Source organism: Miniopterus natalensis, chromosome 10 (assembly GCF_054644295.1).
Source record: "Miniopterus natalensis isolate mMinNat1 chromosome 10, mMinNat1.hap1, whole genome shotgun sequence".
NCBI lineage: Eukaryota > Metazoa > Chordata > Mammalia > Chiroptera > Miniopteridae > Miniopterus > Miniopterus natalensis.
Genome location: NC_142090.1, coordinates 48,621,392 through 48,642,903, shown reverse-complemented (window position 1 = coordinate 48,642,903; position 21,512 = coordinate 48,621,392). Strand labels below are relative to the sequence as shown.

The following is a 21,512-nucleotide window of genomic DNA, read 5'->3' as shown; positions in this document are numbered from 1 at the left end:
TTTTAAATGCATTTAAAGATATTAACCTTCAAGGTGTTCCATTTTAGTACATGTGGAGTGTGACTGTCAATGCTGTCAGGGTTGTTTTTTTGTTTTGTTTTTTTAAGATGTTTTCTTTTATTTTACTGTTTTTAGAGAGAGAGGTAGGAAGAGAGAGAGAGAAACATCAATGGAAGAGCGACACATCTATTGGCTGCCTCTTGCCTGTCCCCAAGAGGGGACTGAGCCCAAAACCCAGGCACGTTCCCTGACCAGGAACCAAACAGGCAGCCTTTCAGCGCACAGGACGACACCCAATCAGCTGAGCCTCACAGGCCAGGGCAATGCTATCAGTTTTAAGGAGCTAATGTATATGAATCCTGTGAGTATTTCCATTGAATAATAAGCCTTTTAAAAGTAATTTCCATTAGAACCGAAAGTAGCCACTTCTTTCATTCCATAGTTCTCTCACTAATGTTGGATTCTATGTGTTAGAGAGCTTAGTTTTCTTCCTATCCAGTGGTAACTAGGGTTATACATGCTCTCTAAACCCACAGAATACTCGGCATAATTAAGATGAATTCCCAATTTCAAATTAGAGCTGGTACAGGTATTGGAAGCTCTATGCAGTGGTAGAAACTCTTGTCCCTCAGCAGCAGTCTTTCTCAGTAATGGAATTATGTTAAGAATGTCCTCTAAAGAATGGACTTGAGGACATGCGAGCAAGTGCCTCCTTAAATTTTGGATCCCAAGCACATCCCTTGCTTCTTCCTAGCCAGCCAGATTTTCTTGAACAACAGGCACTCCCCCCACCCACTCCCCACCACGGTTCAGGAACTGATCTGCTCTATGCTATAGTTTTGCAACTGTTGGGGCTTCCTCCTCTTTACCTATCAGGTAGAAGATAAAAGAGAGCATGGCGTGGCAGAAACTTCCTAGGAACACTGTCTGGAAGTAACACAAATTTTATTGCTGGGGATGAGTCATAGTTAGACCTAATATAAGGGATGCTGGCAAAATGTAATCTAGTTGTGTGCCCAGGAAGGAAAGGAAATGGATTTGAAAGCTAGTAGTCTATTATTATACTAGTTGTGCTCAATGATGGGATAACAGATGAGTGATTCAAGTCTCTGTAGACTCTAGAGAACCCCCAGTTTCACAGGATAGAGACAACTACATATATATAATTCTAATGGGAAAACATCAATAGATGCCTTTGTGCAGGGTCTTCTATAAAATGATATCTATGGATTATGCTTTAGACTATATTTAGACAGTCTCATTCATTCATTCATTCATTCACTCACTCACCATTCTCCTCTCCTTGAGTAGTCTGCATGGCCCCTCTAAAGTATATGAAGAAAAGAGTGAGAAAAATGGACTTATTTGCATGAAACAAATAGGATCTAACTTCAAGTGACATAGAGTCATACACCTGATTTTATGCTGAGGTTTATATATGTATGCCCTATAGAAGCTGGAAATGATGGGATGTTTATGATATATCAGAATGATCTTAACAAAAGTGGTTTAATGTAAATAGAACATTGATGGGATCGCAGAACTATAAGTTTTAGAGATAAGATTGGGAGATGACACTCTAATCATGGGAGCAATGTACAGTTCTAGTGTTTGGGGACTGGAGAAGTCAACTCACAGGACATAGTCACCCTGTATCTCCATGTTACACTGTGGTATGAGACTTTCCAGTTTTATTACTGCCTTTTTTTCAGATTCCAATCATAAACCTTCTGAAAGCCATAACATCACTCTAACATTTTCATAATCATAATCAAATATTCTGTTATAATTTTACACTTTCCTTTAATTATATTATTTCACACAATTACTATTTTGTATTCATTGTATAATTATATGGGTTTCTGTTTAATAGAAATTCTCTTTTCCTTTTATCAAGATAATATCCATAAATATCTCACTTTTACATTTGTTTTTAAGAAAAGATAACCTTCTCTAATTAGTCTTTACTCTTTTATCTTTAATCATTGGGCTGATACATATATTTTTTATTAATCCTCACCCAAGGATATTTTTTCCATTGATTTTTAGAGAGAGTGGAAGGGAGGAAGGGGGAGAGAGAAGGAGAGAGAGAGAAACATCCATGTGAGACACATTGATTGGTTGCTTCCCAAATCTGCCTGAACAAGAACTGGGGAAGGAACCTGCAACTCAGGTATGTGCCCTTGACCAGGAGTCAAACCCGAGACCCTTCGAAGCACAGGCTGACACTTTACCACTAAGCCACACTGGCCAAGGCCATTAGGCTGATTTTTATAATCTACTTGGAGAACTTGAACCAATGGATTGCAATGGTATTTTTTTCAACTAAATATTATCAAACCTAGAGGCACATACTATTTATGTCCTTGAGAGTACTGTAGGTATGACTGATTTTCCTCTCAGATTTTCACATTACTGTCTAGTCAGAAAATTAAATTGCCAAGAACTAAAGATATAAATTGTGCAGAACACATATTTTTAATGCTATATATTTTTCAATATAGTATTATATTCTATGTGTTCTTTATAATGTGAAAAAAGTTTAGTGTTTTAACTTCTACTGGTAGCCTTAGAAATTTAGTTTGCTTCCATTCTAGAAAAATGGAACCAATGAGAAGTAAGTAAGATTTGCTTTGAGAGTGAATAGTGATAACCCTCTAATATTAAAAACAAATACTAACATGTTTTATTCCAACAAGATCAGTGTGGTTACTGTTTGTAGAATAAAGAAATGAGGCATGGCTCAGTAAGGAGGCTGTGCAGAAGGTTGCTGTATGTAGGAGACATTCTAGTCCACTATTGAAATACATACTTTATAATTGAATGGTATGAGAATCATTTGCTTTCTGTACTGTAATTATATCTTGGAACAAGATTTTATTCATAGTATATCACATCTGTGTAAAATTGTCCAAAATAACAGGTTTCAGTTTTATAGTGTTTAAGGATATCCTACCTGGAACTGACAAGCAAGAAATGGGAATTAACAGAAATCAGCACAGTCAGGACTAATAAGGGTAATTACCCTATTCATTCAGTTTTTTTTACAGCAACATATATCACTTGCAGGGGCACCAGCACACAAATAACCAAAGTCATGGAGTCAGGGCAAGCTTTTTTTCCAGACAAGATAAGTATACATTGCAAGGGATCTGAGCACATTGGCCTGACATTGTTAGCTCAGATGCCCACAAAAACTTACCTGAGTTGGGCATATCAGAACCAAGCTGTTCTTGAGTCTTGAGTCTAACTTCTGGGAAAGAGTCTGCAAGAAACCAGATGAGGAGCCTTGCCATCTCCCACACACCTTCATGCTGGTCTAGGGGGCAAGCATGTGGCTTCACCTCTGAGTAAAGCATTCTTATATATCAGTGTCCCTGGCAGCTTCAAACATACAGGCTGGGTATACACAGCAGGGATGGTAAGTAGGAAGGCTCCAACTTGATGATTTTAGCTCTTCAAACTGGACACACAAAAGATCCCATCTGATTTATTTTAAAGAAAAACAGATATTCTTTGTGGTAGCTCTATGGACAAACAGGCCTGGCTCTGTTTTTCATAGGGTTTAAGAGAAGCAGAATCTTAAAGTTATTTCTGACATCTGTATTGTCCTAGGAAGCAGGCACTGATTTTTTGTTTGTTTGTTTTGTTACCAAAACAGTAAAATGGGTCCAGGTAAAATAATTTTGGACATTCAACTTATTAGAAGAGGGAAGTTGCATTGCTCGAATAACAAATTTTTCTTAGAAAGTAAACAATGTGGGGGACCCCCCCACACACACACACACAAAATACCTGTAGAATTTCCAAGAAAAGGGAACAAAACTTCACATGTAGCAAGAAATTTACTTCCAAATGTTAATATACTGAAATCAATATAATTATGTTCAGTATAGGTACATAAGAATGAGAATTACCTTCTTGTGGCATTTTTTTCCCCAGCTAAATTTAAATTAAAAAAATATTGTTAGCATTGGTTTACTATCCCAGTTTAACCATATCAAAGGATAATTGAAACATTAAAGAATTCTAATTTTTCTGAAAATTAGGAATTGATTTTGTTTTACCCCAATGAATCATTGTATGAAAAGGAAAGTAATGAGAAAGCTAACTTTTAAAAAATCTTCATAAGAATATCTTTTTTCCTTAAATATTGGGTGCTATATTTAGTAATTACCATTTTACATATGCAGCTTTTATCATGCAAAGTTCTTAGATGTTCCTGAAGCCTATTATTACTGGATTCTACCATTTAAGTCTTTATAATAGATCAGCAAAATGGGAAAATACACCTTTGCTTTTATTTAATAAAACAGATTTCAACTTCCAACACTCTGTAGTAATTCAAAGATTATGATAAAATTTCCCAGTAAAGCAGATGCTGCAAATAGATATTAGTGAAGAAACTAAGGCTGGAGTATTGGTTTTTTGATGAATGAAAATCTCTTTTCTACCTTAGTTTATAATAGTCTCTCTGTTGTGATTTGTGAAAGCAGAGGGAAGACAGTTATCAAATTCTAGTAAAATATGTTTGTGTTAAATCCATTCTTTTCTCTATCACCTATAGTCTTTATTGATGATGCTCTTTCAGCTCATCCTGGGTGATCTACTCAGTATAGTCTGCATTTCTGCCTTGCTAAGGTATTTATGATGTGTAAAAGAAGGGTACTTCTTGAATTTAGAAAGTTGGAATTGGGTTCTGTTTAAAAAATAGAACTTAATGAAAACTGAGTAAAATTAATTGCTTTTAGAGTGCTGCTTCCCCCCCCCACTTTACTTAAACTGTTTCTTTTCCAAAAATTCTATAGCAATCCTAAGTTGCCTATAGTAACAATGAAGTCTAAAACCAGAATACATTTCTGTATGTCTTTTTATTCTTTTTTTAGTTTGTTTTGAATTATTTTATAATTTTCTGTAAGTCACGAGACTGCATTTTCTTACATAACCTATATTTTCAACATTTTTGGATTATTTCTTTAAGCTAGATCTTCCTGCTTTCTTTAAGTACAGAAAAGAGCCTTGTTTGCATGCCTTTTCCATATTATCTGTGGCACTTACGCCTTATTTTGATATCTTCACTAGTTAATTAATTCAGGAAGTCAACTCTGACATCTCACTCCTGGCAGTTCTGAGGTTTCCCAGATTTCTTTGTGTAAAAAACTAGTAGAGATGAATAAAGAGGCCTGTAAAAAATTGTGCAGGGTATTAATGTATCATAATTTTTGTAGCAACATTTCCAGTGCTGAGTTTCATGCTTTCCTTGCAGTAGGATGTTTGACAGAGTTAGGATACTGTGAATTGGGATGCTCATCTTAGGTCAAGAGACTCTGAGCAATTGAGAACTGGGGACTCAGAAGAGGAGGCGGTCCTCACACGCAGTGCATTGTAGTCCTTTCTGCCATTCCAAGGTGGAGAGATTGGAAGCTTCCATCTTGCCAGAAACACATCTCTTAGACTAAATTTTTACCTTGCCAAGATTTTACTCCTCTTTATCAAGACTTCTTGGCGTGAATTATGACTTGAGTTTATGAAACTCATGCTTTGAGGGGAAGGAAGGAGGGATTGTGCTGAACTCTGCTCTGAAATCAGAATCTTCACCGATGGTGCTTTGAGTTCACATTTGTCACAAACCTTAGTTGTAGAAAGACAAGTTCTCCAGCTCCTCCCAAAATTCCCCACTCTCCCTTTTCTGGGGAACCTTTTATATACCCACCCATTCATCATCTCATATAGAACATAAAACTTCCTTGATTATATTTGTGACTGCAATTCATAACTGACTTCTGAGTAAAATAGGGTTGCTGCTATGATTCCCATGGTTATTTAATTTGCTTTACTGTTTCAACGAAGACATACACTTTTCCATTGAATGGTCAATGCCACTTTACAAAATTCTAAAACTTTAAATGTGGGAAAGACTATACTTTGAATGAATCATGCAGATGTATCCTATCTTTGATGAAAAGAACACTGTACCTGAAGATTTTGTTCTGCTCATCACCTTTCACCCATAAATGAATTTTGTTTTGAGTTTCTGATTCTCCTAGTCAGTCAGCCAGACATGTTTAGGAGCCACATTACCCCAGATTTATAAATGTGAATTTTGTCAGTCCACAACAATTTGTGGGCCACATGGGAATCTCATTTATTCCTATCTACTGTTTTCTCTCTACACATCTGGATTTTAAACTGTGTAATGGTCCAGTGTTGTTTCTGGACCATTGGACATAGATTTTATACTTACTACATTAAAATATAAGATCCATAAGAAGTTCTTACTGATTTGTTCTGACCACATCCTAAATGCCTAGAATACGTCTTGTCACTTTACCAGTGTTGATATTTATTTGTGGAATGAGTGAGCAATTCCAAGCAGTTGAATATCACCTTTCTGTAGGAGTCTTCCTTAGCTTCCTCTCTCCCAGTGTCCAAACTGCTGGACTCATGGACTAACTCCAAGCCCATGAAACCCAACCCTGTTGCTGCCAGCCCTAGACCTGTGAAGGGCAAAAGGCAATTCAGACAGGAAATCATGTCTCCTCCCATTATAATATACACTAGGATTATATTCATTCTCACAGAATCCATTGCAAAGTTTAAGCCAAATATAGTGAATTATTCCTAGGTTGGCTGAAAATAAATATCTTAAAATATAGGATAAATGTTTGTTTTTTTCTCAAAATGATTGGAAAAGAATTTCTGATACCTATAATTTTTAATAGAAGAATGTATTATTTTAAAACCTTTTTATGAAGTAGCATTTACTACCAGTTAATAGAGATGAGATATGAAAGGAAACTTAAAAAGCAGTATGATACAAGATACTAGCAACACAGTAATAAGTTAATGTTTTATTTCTCTCAAGTGCATTGCATTTTCATTTGATATCCCAGAAACTTGATTTTATTTACTAGGAATGTTGCAATTCAGTTATTCCACAGCAATTTGGGGATATTTATCATATAGCATGCTGACCTGAGAGTTTCTGGAATAAAACAAATTAGAAATTATTCTGTACATCTGTCAACATTGAACAAAATTTTTAAATATTGTCATTTATTGGTTAATGATATATGTGGATGAGAGGTGTGCATTTCATTTAACACATTAAGTACTTGGTTATTCATTATAATTATGCCATAACATTTTAAGAAATCTTAAAGTTCAGTATACTTTTAAAATAAACTTACTTTAGTTCTTTGATGAAAATTCTTCCAAAATATACAGCGAAACTCTAAAGTATGTCTGAATTTCTAGTAGGTATCCCAGAATTTAAATATTCAAGAAAGCTTTATTCTTTCCACACTTAGTTATTGAAAAATTACATGCTTGTTATAATAATGCTACCATTGCTTCAGTCCTCTTTTGAAATTATTATTATTTTATATTTGTACCTTGCTCTGGGCCAAAACTATAAATATTTTTTTATAATGGCTCAGTGTATGTGGTTCATGAGGTTGAATTTGATTTGATTTCAAGACATACTAAAAATTACTTTTTGTTTAAGACTCTGATGTAAGCTTGATTATTATTTTTTTATTTGTCTTTCTCATAAAAGTGGAATGTAGAATATGCACCACATGACCTCATAGTCTATGAAACCATTTGCCTTTCTGTAAGATTCATTATTAAGTCAAGGGTAAGGCTGACCCTGTTTGCATATTTTTCTTATAATAAAATAAAAATTGTCACCTTGGTTACATTTATACATTTTATTTTATCATATTTTAGCATTCTTTCCTTTGAAAATGAGTTAACCCTTCAATGCCCAAGTAAGAGTCAACTGACTAATGAACTAAGAATAACTTCCCTGATAAAAGTCTCAGCATGTTTTATAGATGTCATTGTTAGAAAACAATAAACCCAGTTTTCAGTTTTGTAAGCATTGACATACATTGTACTCTTTTTTCTCTCTCTATTGATGGATACTTTTGCTTGCATAGTTCTTAAACTGAATTGTTACTTACAGTTTGAACAGAAAGTGAATAAGCTTAACTTACAGTAACTTTCATCTGACTCAATAAATAGCTTAGGCATTCGTCACCAATAAGGACTAAAGGTTTAGGAGGCATGTCAGCATATTTCAGTAAATTATATGTTGTATTAAGAAAAATGGATGTTCTTAATAGAAGAGAATTACATCTGAATCAAAGGAAAAGCTACGATTATGGTCTGAATCTAGAATTGAAACTAGGCTGGATTCTATTTCTAATAGCCTAATTTCAAAATGTATCTCTTACATATATCATCATCAGGTGAGTGGGAATACTATTATTTTAGTTTGGGGGGATGTTGTCATTATGAGTTATTATCTACAATACAATTTTCATAACTGAGATTAAATGATTCATACAAAATGTGTTGAAATTTAGAAATAAGGTATTTTAAAACAATAAAAATATTGTACTAATATGGTTATTGGTGTGGTTTATTTTCTGGAAAAAAATGTATTCAAATATCTATTACATTTTAGATTTAAAGGAAAGAAAAAAGCAAATAAGAAAGAAGGATCTAAACTCATAGAAAAACTGCAGTACATTATTGTATAGCCCATGACCAACTTTATGCATGCTTAAAGTTGGAAACTGAAGGGAAAGGTCTAAATTTAAAATTAAATTATTTACAGCCAATAGCTAAATTTAGCACATAAGATGACTATGCTAAAAATAGAATATAGGAAAGAACAAAATTAGAATACCAGAGAATATGGACCAAAATTTCCAAAGTAGGAAGATGAGGCATAATAGTTTCAGAAGAAATTGTTTTATTTGAAAGCAAGTGTTTGTTCATGCAAACCACTGATGGTAAATATTATTATGTCCAGAGCAACATTTATCTTTTGGAGCCAGATAACAGTATAACTAGTTGTAATACAGGGATATAAGGGGTTAAATTCGGACACCTAACCAGTGGTGGCAGAAGTCACTATGTGGCCTACCTGGAGAAGCAAGAACAAGTAGAAAAGTAAACAGTGTCAAGGACAAGTAAATGTGGAAGCCCCTCTGATGTGAGAAGAGGATTCCTGGTGAGTCCTAAGGCTTGCATCGTGTGCATTCTCTGGATGGTTCAGCAGCTGAAATCAGACAGAAGTGTCCTCCGAGTTAATTCTAACAATGAAAACCAGGAATAAAAATTTATAAGTGGTTTCTGGTGAAGTGTTTAATTTTGAAGAGTGAGACCTCTTAGACTATTCATAAATATGTATATCCACATGAACAATAATGTACAATTAATTTAACTACTTAGTATATTTTTTATTAATAAAAGTACTTATCTCAAATCTTATATACTGTCAGAGTTTCTGGAAAGAGATTTGCCAGGCAGTGGAGTGGAATTGTCCCCTGCAAGTATTTCATAAACCTAATTATGTAAGGAAATTAATGAAAAAATACCATTATTAAATGTTACTAAGTACAATATGTTACTAAGACACCTTAGAATAGCTGTGGCTTGGATGTTCAAATATGTTTGCTGATTTTGAGTATCAGCCTTATCTGTTAGTTAAGAGTTATTAAGTGAACGAACTTTTTATTTTTTTAATTTTTCATTGTTGAGAGCATTACAGATGTCCCCCATTTCCCCCTTACCCTCCCTACCCATCTCCCACCCACCCGGCCCCCGCCCGCCCATTGTCGTGTCCAAGGGCTGTTCATATAGGCTTATAAATTCTTTGGTTAACCTCTCCCAGCCCCCCCTCTGAGATCTGTCGGTTAGAATGATTCTTACTGCTTTGGCGCTGCTGTCAATCACGACTAAACTGTCTTTTCTTTTAATCCCAAGATCCACAATTTGGTGCTCTGAACTTTAGTATAAGCTTGTTAAGACAGACATTTCAACTGGAATGTTCTTTTAACCCTGATAACATGTGGGTATAAATGCACAGACAACACCCCAACGTTAGGTTGTTAGATTCATCTGTATGTAATAGCTTTTACATATTGTCAATTTTGAAAACTGTGTATAAATATGTTACTAATCAGTTTTAGAATTTATAGCCCTAGTGTAAGTTGTAATTCATTCTTATTATTGCTATTGCATCTGAGCTTCCAGAGCTGGTGAAACGACAGACATAATAAGGTTGGATATTTTTTCTACTTTGAAAATGCTTGTTTGCGTCTTCCCCATAGCTTTAAAATACAGTGAAAGTAATTTTCTTGTGATCATAATCTCCCTGTTTCAGATAATGATATCATCTTTTGAGAAATAATAAAGCACTTTTACAAGGTCAAAAATAAAAAAGGAAAATAGAAGCTTCTATGTGTGATGAGAAAGTATATTTTTAATCCTTAAGATTACAGATATTGTTAAAGGCAATGGAACAGGCTTTCTACCTTTACTAACTCTGTAATAAAAGTGTGAAAGAATAATATTTTTAAACCCAACCATTAGCTGAAACTCAGTCACTTTGTCTTAAAGCATTTTTATGATACTGAAACATTATTCCATTCCGGGTCCTGACGGAGTATCATCCAAATTTACTAATGTTGTTAAATAGTACTATAGTTTAAGCACCTCCCTTCTTATTTATTTATTTTTTATTACAGCCTTACATTTTTGCAGCCTTCACATTAAAGCTACAATAGAAACCTACTGCCTTCTAATCCTTTGCAGCATTCCATTTATTACACTATATGTACCCTCTCTCTTTTATATTACTGCAAAATTTTTAGTATGCTTAGATCTTTTTAAAGTTCCTTTAAGCATTCTCATGACTACAGTGCTATAAAGGAAATAGTAAGTAAAGGTGCTGCTACTTTTTTTGAAACATCCATTTTCCTACACACTTCCTGGGGGATTTATTCATTGCTAATTACCAGTTAGTTTAATACAACTATCTTTGCAAGAAAACACATCATCACAGACTAATAGGAAGTTATCTGTGAAATTGTATACTGTTTAGATATTTGTAAAAAACTGGATTTCCATCTATATGAAAATATTCAATATGTTCCTCTACCTTTGTAGTTTCCATAGTCAATGCAGATAAAAACTTTTTTAATTCTACCTATTATAAAAAGATAAAGTGTGCTAAAGTTTCATGTATTATTCATTAAAACTTGGAAGGCATTTTGGATGCAGTTTAATGAGTGTAATTTAATAGCTATCCAGGAAAAAAATAACATGTTATTTATTGTTAATACCCTGGAATATGTAATAAATTCTCATATTTAAACTATTTTATAACAAATGGCTTACATTTTAAAGCAAATTAACAGAGAAAGTTCTATGGCAAATAACCCAATAGTTGTTTGGTGTAATATGTTGTTTTGTGTTACTTTTACAAAAGTACATCCTTTTTGTCCTGGGAATTAAAAAAAACAAAACTTAAAAAAATGTAATTTTAGAATAGACTTGCTGCTATTGCTTCTTAGAAGCATTCAGGTTTTTTGCATTTTCTGGCCAATTGGTTGACTCACCCTTGTAATCATAATTTTTTTATGGTCATACTTATGAATATTTTCTATTTCTTTTGTTTTTTTATAGCAGTGATTTCTCAACATGAGATTGCATAAGTTTTCCCCTGTGGTTTTCTCTTTCTGTGAGTTTTGTTGTTGTTTTGACCATTTACTTTTTAATATATCTGGAATTTATCTTTAAATATAACTTTGGGAGGGCGCATTTGATATTTTCGATATTTTCTTTTGAATTCATTAACTGTTTGTCCCCAAACTATTAAATAAATATCTCATTCTTTCACTACTCTTTGGAATGATTTTATTGTAACTTACATACTAATACACACTTACCTCTTCCTTTAATGTAATTATAACTTGTGTTTATATTTCAAATTTTATTGCACTATCTGGTATATCCAAAATATTATTTTTGCCTTATTTCTATCATTAATGGAAATCCTTGTAGTATCTCATCATTTAAAATGATGTCAGTTTTTGGTTTGCTGTGTCACATTAAGGAAGCATCCTTGTGCTTTTTTGCTAATCAGATGATTATATTGGCATCTGTAAAAATAAACAAGATATTTTTTCTTTAGACTTATTGACACTGAATTTTACTATTAATAGATTTTCTAATATTAAACTATCTTTGCATTCCTGTTTGTAGTGTATTGTTTAATATAAGAAATATAAATAAATAAGACTATAATATGAACAGATGTAATATTTTATTTTCCTGTTTTAGAATGTAAAGATTTAAATGAAATCAGAAAGCTAATGACTTAGAGACATCACAATTTCCCATGTTTTGCTTTGCATTGTAGGAATTATGTATGTTCCAAGCAATACGTACAGCTATGTCCATGATGGATTCTATTTTACATATTTTAAAAAGATTCCGTCATTCTCAGAGATATCTATGGAAGGAAAATATTAAATCACAAAATTTTATGAAAATAATTAGTGGACAGACCATGTATCACAAAAGACTGCTTTTGCCTTTAACTACATGGCTGGGTATTTTAAAATCAAATTTTATACCTGTATAATTATATTTGATATTACTATTGAACTCTTCTTAAATATTTTTGTGAATGTTTTTATTAGTCATACCTAATGATATTTATGAAAAAGCTAGGTTCAAATAAATACAGAGAAAACAATCTATGATTAGTTATTACTCAACGTAAATTCAAAGAGAGCTAAATGCAGCATCATGAACATTCCTTGTAGGAAAAAAATGAAGCCGAACACTTTCAGAGGCTCTGCACAGATCAGAATGGAGACAATTGGGTTTATGGAATATTTTCAGGAGGCAAAGGTGAATGGTTACCAACAGTTATGGTCTCCCCAGGTTGTATCTTCACTTCTGTTTTTCAGTAGGTACTTTGGAATGCAAGTGCAGAAAAATAAATACATTTTATTTCTTATTTCAAACCTCTGTTAAAAAATTCGATCTTTTGAAAACAATTTTGAAATAATTTTATATCGTTGTTGCTAAAGAAGGATAGCAAATGAGAGACTTTTTTCAGATTTCTTGACATGTATGACAGCTTTTAAAACTTATTTTGAAGAAGTGTAGATATATCCCTCAAAGATTTATAATTGTGAAGAACTAAGGATCAAGGGTTAGCGCCAGCTAACCCTCACACAGATCAGTTGCATCGGCACTATTATCATTGCCCTCATACAGATAGTAAACTGAGGCACAGGCATTTTAAATAAGTTGTCCCAGGTCACCCAGTTTGTAAGAGGCAGTAGCTGTGATTCAAGGCCCAGGGGCCCTGCCTTAAATCACGTGTGTATAACCCATGTTGGTAATGTGTGACCACATGTCTCCAGAAATTTTTGGTGCATTGAGATTTACATCATGAGATTCTAATAATGAGAATTAAATCGAGAAAATTCATCCTCACATATTTCCTGGGGAAAACAAGGAGGAAAATATTCTGTGTTTAAAAAACACACAACAAAAACCTGCTTTGATCTTCATTCTTCTCTTTAGTGAACTCGAGCTATAATAAAATTCCCACTAGATTATAATTCAAAGAAACTTCTGCTTTTTTAAAGTAAAGCATTCATCATAAAATGAATGCGAGAAACTGAGATATCTGTCTAGATAAATAATTTATGGTTGCGTGTAAAAAGGTAAGATTTAGATTTAAGATTTAGAGACAGATTGGGAATTATTTCTTCCTCTGCTTGCCAGAGCCGTTCGGTTGTCACAGAGGATGGACGGAAAGAAATACTGCACCTCCCCGTCCCCTGCGCCAGGACTGGCGTCCGCCCTGCCACAGTAAAACATTCCGACCGCGCTTTTGCAGTAGAACGCACAGGAGGGAGGAGACCAGACAAGTATGAACACTTTTATTTCTATTTTAAAAGTACTTTAAAAAAAAAAAGTGCTTCCTTACAGGTTTGTTACAACTAAAGTTATTAATAACACCTTCGCAATATATTTACAAAGGAAACATTGGGACTTCCAGAAGGAGGTTATCTCTGTGCAGTTATGTTAATAAACTTGTATGGAACACTTGGTACTTTGTCAAAATCTTCCCACTGATTATGTTATTTAATCTTCCCCGCTATCCTCATTTTATAAAGAAGGAAAGAGAAGCCAAACACATCAATAGAACTGTACTAAGAAGGTCCCACTCGAACCTAGTCCTTCCTGATCTCGAGATATTTACAAGTGTCATGAACATTTGCTGATCTCTGTGGGTCACTCTGCAGCTCACATTAGCACACTGCCTGGAAGCTGCACCGTTTTCATTCCCGTCAGCAGTGGACAAGGGTTCCAGCTTCTTCACATCCTTGCCAACACTTGCTGTGGCTTGTCTTTTTCATGATAGCCATTTTAACAGGTGTGAGGTGGCATCTCCTGGTGGCTTCCGTGTGCACTTACCTGCCCATGCGTGATGTTGAGCGCCTTTTCATGTAATTGCTGGCCATTTCTACGTCTTCTTTAGAAAAATATTTACTCTGTTTCTCTCCCCAGTTTTTAATTGGTTTGCTTATTTGTTGTGTGTGAGAGTTCTTTATGTATTTTGAATACTAACCCCTCAACAGACATATGGTTTGAAAATATGTTTTCCCATCCTGTAGGTTGCCTTTCAATTTGTTCATTTCCTTTGCTGTGCAGAAGCTTTTAAGTTTAATGGAGCCTCATTTGTTTATTTTTGGTGGTGTCTGTGCTTTTTGTGTGAAATTCAAAAGTTACTGCCAAGACCTAGGTAAGGAGCTTACTCTCTCTATATTTTGTTCAATGAGTTTTACAGTTTCAGGTCTTAAATTTAAGTCTTTAATCCATTTTGTGTTGCTTTTGTGTACAGTGTAAGATAGGGGTCTAGTTTTATTGTTTTGCATGTGTCTGTCCAGTTCTCCCAGCACCATTTATTGAAGAGACTGTCTTTTCCCCGTTGTATATTTTTGGCTCCTTTGTCATAAATTAATTGACTATATATGCATGATTCTACTTCTGGGCTCTTTATTTTTTTATTATGACATCATACTCTTAATTACTATAGATTTGTAATACAGTTTGAAATCAGGAAGTGTGGAGCCTCATTTTCTCCTTCTTTCTTAAGATTTTTTTGGTTATTCAAAGTTTTTTTAGTGGTTCTAAGCAAATATTAGGATTGTTTTTCTATTTCTTTGAAAAATGCCGTTGGAATATTGATAGGAATTGTGCTGGATCTGTGGAATGCTTTGGATAGTATGGGCATTTTAACAATATTAATTCTTCCAATCAGTGAGCATGGAATGTCTTACCATCTATTCCTGTCATTTTCAGTTTTTAAATCAATATCTTATAGTTTTCAGTGTACAGCTCTTTTATCTCCTTAAATACATTCTAAATTATTTCATGCATTTTATGCAATTGTAAGTGGGACTGTTTTCTTGATTTGTCTTCCTGATAATTTATTATTAGTTTATATTTTTTGTTGTTTTATCCTAAAACTTCACTAAATTTGTTTATTAGTTCTAACAGGTTTTTTTGTTGTTGTTGTTGGAGTGGAGGATTTTAATAATCATGTGGGTCTTTGGATACCAGTAAGGTTCTTTGCCTGGTCACTCCTCTCATTTCCCAATGGACTTATGAACAAAATGGCCTTGTTGGCAGGGATGGAGGTTATCTATGGGGTAAGCTATATGAACTTCTACTTACAATGACTGGCCTGGCTACAGCCACTACTGAGTGTCCAATTTGCCGGTATTAAAAACCACCACTGTATTAGTGTACCCTTAAAAATTTGTTAAGTAGGTGGCTCTCATCTTAAGTATTTTTGCCACAGGTGGTGAACACACAATACAGTGTACAGATGAAGTATTGTGGAATTATGCTCCTGAAACCTGTATAATTTTGTTAACCAGCGTCACTCAATAAATTCAATAAAAAGAAAAACAAAAATAAACACTGCATAGAGGAAAATCAAAGTCCTAGCCTATCTTCCTGAGGTTTGGTGCAATTTAGTCCTTGCAGGACAATATTTAACTATGAAAGAACTGGAAATGTTTCTGAGTATTAAAGAGTGGACATAATTTAAACATAAGCAAACCTTTTTATCATATAACAAAGTCTACAGCATGTGAACTGAATTCTCAAGAAATTGGTATGTAGGACCTAAAATTCATTGTACAATGAGAATATTATAAATGTTCATTTAGAAAATCAGGAGGGAGATGTTGAGGTAGAGAAGAAAGATCGTAAAGGAGAAAGAATAACTATCTTACATCCAGGTGTTACATCAAAAAAAAAAAGGGGGGGGAGGGAGTGGAGATATGCACATTAACTGCAGGAAGATTATAGTTTAACCAGTTTTAACATCAACTCAGATGAGCAGCATTAATTTTGGTTTAGTATATGAGCTTGAGTCCTCACTTGAGTCACTGGACCAAACTGGTAATTTGAAATTTATGCACAGAATTTTGTGAACACTTTTAATTGTAAGATGTCACTGATTCAATTTTGTTGGGTGGTATAGTCTGAACTGCAAAGTTTCATTTTAAAAAAGTAAGCTATTATTGTCAAAACATTCAATAATATTTACTACCATAATTTAAATTTAAAAGTCCATTAATGGTATACAAATAGTTCCTTATCAAATACTTCAAAGCAGCATATTTTCTTAAGTGAATTAAATAGCAGCCTTCTCTCTTTTTTGTGTTAAATAAATGTTTTCCTTAAAAAACAGAGATATTTAATTATACATGTTTTATAGCCCTTAAGGAGAAAAAAAATTTTAAGTCCTTTTATTTAAAATTTTGTGTAAATAAGTGTATGGTTTTAAAACATAAATTCAGTTCTTTTTTCTTTTTAGCTTAAATGATGTGAAAGCTTTTATTGTATTCAAAGACCTCTGTGCCTTTGAATTACAGTAACTTCTCAGTAACTTCTGTGCTGGTGATCCTGTAACCACAGCATGAGACTGAGTGACTAGGATGTATGCACTGCATTATAATACTTGTTAGGAAATACTATGTTAGGAAAGCCCTTTGTATTTTTCAAAGCCTTTTCACATGTGTCTCATTTAAAAAGTCACAGTGTTACAGTTCTACTTTGTTCCAGAGAAAAAAGCCATCCCAGCAGCATAAGGACTAGAGGCGGCACAGTCCACACTTTGCCTCTCCCCCACAACCCACAGGGAAAGGAGTCAGGGTAGAAGGAGTGGAGCTAAACTTTTTGGTAGTGTCACACTGAAGCAGACTGGGTAAGAAAGGCCAGCTGTTGTTCCTTTTAACTTCAAACTGATGGAAGGTTGAGAAAAAAACAATTAACCATGCTGTCACATTCAAACAGAAGTATGTCCAAATGTCGTATTTACTAACAGGTTACAGGATGATAGGTAAATTATTTTTACTTTGCTACTTAAAATTTTTGTCTTTTCCAATTTTTCCTCAAAGTGCTTTGTTTGTTTTTAATCAGAAAAACATCCCTCGCTTGCCAGTTATTGGAAAGAGAAAAGAAAAAGAAAAACAGAGTGAGTACACGGCAGGGCAGATCTGGGAGGCTGGAGACACATGGGAACCAAGGCTTGTTGTGTAAGAAGAAGGAAAGGACACCAGGCCTCCTGTACTGGCTGGCCGTCAGGCTTCCCCACATATGCTGGCCCTGCCTAGCGCACTGACCGAATGCGTGTTGCTTTGCATTCCGTCTTAATTCCCACGGTGTAGCTGTTGTGTTGATACGTTTCATCACGACTTCTTCATATTGTTTTTGTGGCAGTAAACCTTCTGTTATGCTTCTGTTTTCTTCAAATTTGGGCAGTGGGTGGCTTCTCTTGAAGAATGGACAGCTTATTCACTTCCATTAACCGTCCTCCAATACGGTTCCATGGTGTATTCTTCTCCATCTGAGCAGTAAATCTTACACAGTTGGTGGAGCATAGGCCGGCTGTGGCCTCACTTCCCAAGAAGCAGGACTGACTTCAGTTTACTCTCCAGCATTCCCTTGGTTCAGTTTCATTCAGCTCTCTCTGGCCCAGCAAGCTGATAAATAACTGAGTTTGTCTTTGGGGATCAATATTTATTGACTTGTACTGACTGCCACCAATAAAGCAGTCTTTGCCATGAAAAAAACAAGAGGTGCAAGCTCCATTAGAAACTGTGCCCTTGCTTAAATTTTCCAGTGACCTTGTTCTGAAGTCCACAACAGTTGGTACTGATTTGATGGGAAATGCTTTTGTTTTTCCACTTTGAAGAACTGCATGAGATTCAGCCAGTGTGATAACACGTACTCGGTGCGAGCGCTGTGGTACACAGTGATCCTCACAGGCTTTTCCTTTGACACCTGCTTTGTACCAGCAAGTGAAACACCAGTCCACAGGCCCGCACCAGGGGCTCCGAGGCCTCTGGCTCGGTAGCCATGGCTGCCTCTGATGTCCCTGGAGACCTGAGCGCTTTATTCACGCTGTCCCCAGCGGTCTCCTCTCTTGAATCGGGTTTTTGAACTCTACTTTCCTTGTATACATTTACTGAGTCAACTTCTTACTTAGAGACAATAAGGCAATTCAGATAAATGGTAATAGATTTGAAAAAGATTAAATAAGAGAAAAAATTCAAGTTACCATTAAGTGCAAATCCAAAACAGCCATAATGGAAAAGCAGAACTAGACTTTAAATTTAGCTAGTATTTCAAACCATAGGGATGACAGTGGTAACACCTTCCTACCCTCAACTAGCCAATGGGGCAACAAACTTGATGACGATGCCTGATATTTAATTCAAGAGCTAGTGGCCAGGTAGCCCTTCTGCAATGTGATTTCTCTTTTCTGACCATTCATATTTTATAGATAGTAAAGTCATTTAATAAATATTTATTGAAATCACTTGTTAACTTCATGAATAATATACATTGTGATAAAACACATAAAGACCTTGTTTTACCTCTAGTTGAAGGAAATATTAATTACATAGTTAGAGAATGTAGAAAAATGGATGTCAATATGTTATCTTCTTGAAAGTATTTCCTGTGTAGCTTTATAAATGGAAATGAAAATATTCTCCTATTTCTGTGTAATCATTGCCAGACAGGGAAAAAAGAAATCCCTTAAATTTCTTCCTTTGTCAAAAACAAGCTCTTAATACTCAAAAATATAGCCACTTGCTACTTATATGACTTTAGACAATTCATTTATCCCCCCAGTATCTTAGTATTCTGACCTGAAAACTGGCTCAATTCTTCCTTATAGAAGGTTTAAAAAGATTAAAGAGTTACTATTTGGAAACACTTAGACAAGTGACTGCTACATTGTTAGTGTTATATGTCTTTCCTGTTATTAAAATGTGGGTTTATTTCTAAATGATCTTTTCCTGTTGTTGTTGTGTCCTATAATAGATAATTATATCAAAGTTTAGTTACTCACTTAGCTTTTATAATAGCCTGAGCCTCATCCACTAAATCAGAAGCCTTTTCCATATTTACATCACATCTGCCTGAGACAAAAATCATGGGATGGCTTGACCCCCAAAATTTGAGAAATGAGAAGCAGCAGCATCTGTCTTCTCCATCTGTTTAACCAAGATTTCTTAATTATCTGTAAAAACATCTCTAGCTTGAATCACTCACTATTCAGCTTAATGAACTGTATTTCGGGGACATACACTAGAACCTTGAGCATTCATTAGGCTTATCAGCTAGTGATATTTTCCATGAGGAAGGCTAAAAATGACCTCTGTCCGATGCACCTGCTCTATTATTTTGATGAGGATGATTAAAGCTATTACTCTGGGAGCTTTTTGTTGTCGTATCTGTTATCCCCTATTTTTGTTGTAGACACTCCTTTTTTCAAAATCAAGTCATTGTCACTAATTGTCCCCTCCAGTGGTGCTTGTCTGCTGCTGATGCTCTGAACCAATTGATGTTGATGGTGCATTGGTTCAAATTATATTTTCGTTTGCCCTTGAAGCTTTTGGCTGCCCATCTTGTGCGTGATTGCATTCCTCACCTCATCATGAAGCAGCTTTTTTGGCATTATTTTTCTTATTTTTAATTTGCTTCACTTGCTGAAATGTTACAACTTGGCTTCATCGTCAATATTTTAATGGCATTCAGAAGTATCATTATTGATTTTTATATTGATGCAGTTTGATAATGGATGGCAATGAATCTTGTCCCCGTGCTGAAAATGCTCTTAAAAATGAGTCTAAATCTCTTGCCATTAGAGCTCCTTGGGAGGCCATCATTTCACAAGACAGCTGTGTCGTTTGAAGCTGGAGGCTAGTTGTGCTACAATTTTTCATGTTTCCTATTGTGGAGCTGAATCATGTAATCTTTCTTCAGTCTGGTAGCGTGACATGCCTGTGATAATTTAATAGCTGAATGGACTTCATTTATAATTTTGCTTTGGAGGATCAATGTAACTCCCCTCTTGCAGACCAGACCTAATATCTCTGACTTTTTAAATGTGTAGTTGTTACCTATAAAGAAGCATTTTTTAATGAAGATGAAACACAAAACATAGAACTTAATTATATATATATAATTTTATATATATATATTTGGAAGAAGCTTCTCTCCATAAAGCCCTATAGTATTTTATTTTACTTCTCATAATCTTTCTTTCATGTGCAATTCTTCCCTCCTGGTCGACTCCACCAAACAGAGGAAGGTACTCAGTAATCTTTACATTTCACAAAGCAAACAATCAGTAAGAAATGTTGAATAACTATTTGTTATTTTTTGTTGACTATTTGCATGATAATACATATATTTATAGTAGAGATATATAGTATATATAGTATATATTAACATATGCAGTTAAAATCCACTCACATAGCTTGCTTATTTAAGAAAAGTGAGAATTATGCCAAAAGTATACTTTGGGTCAACAATAAACAACATTTTCCTATGTAAGCTAATATATTAACCTACAGAAGAGAATAATTTTAGCAGAATAATTTAAACCATTCATATAATTGTTGTTCATTAATTTTCTCCAGTCTCATAAAGCATATATATGCAATAGAATCACTGCTTGGAAGCAGTCTTAGAATAATTTGAAAACAATGATATTTATTTTAAATATTTTAACTACCTAACATTCAAGCCTTTAAAAAAAAGTCTTTATAACTTTATAATTGAAACCTCTCACTTATTCAGACTGGCCTCACCCCATGTATCATGAATTTTTATACTCTGTTTTACTGCCACTTTTTGGATTCCTCGGCGTTTGTTGTATTTAGTGTGGTGTTCACTCAAGTTCATCTGAATTATCAAACCAAGCATTAGGAATAATTAGACCTGTCTAGCTTACTTCACAAGATTATCATAAAAGTCAAATGACCTAATGTGTATAAAAACACTTATAGGAATAAAGTGTCTATATATATGAGTTTTGTTATTAGGGTACAGGAGTGATAATAAAACTATTTTCATGTGATGGTAATCTTTGTAGCTCATTCCTTTTGGTTTTATTTTAGGTTTTCTAACTATACTTACTCAGTAGGAATGCTGTTCTTTCCAGGGCAGTGCCCAGTTCTGCAGACAGAAGCATCACCTGTTACAAACACAATACACGGTTGCCTGATGGGCAGTTAACCTCTTGTTAGTAGAACCAGGTTTACACTCTGAGTGTACAACTTAGCAACCTTATCCCAAAATATCTTTCTAATGAC

At 34.5% G+C, this 21,512-nt stretch overlaps 1 protein-coding gene and 1 pseudogene across 1 annotated transcript in view; one reads left to right on the top strand and one right to left on the bottom strand.

Annotated features, from left to right (window-relative positions):
- MAGI2 (membrane associated guanylate kinase, WW and PDZ domain containing 2) overlaps window positions 1-21,512 on the top strand; it is a 1,282,556-nt gene that overhangs the window by 55,486 nt on the left and 1,205,558 nt on the right. The gene's annotated exons all lie outside the window — the stretch shown is intronic.
- LOC107542273 (protein Abitram pseudogene) lies at window positions 16,613-18,263 on the bottom strand (annotated as a pseudogene).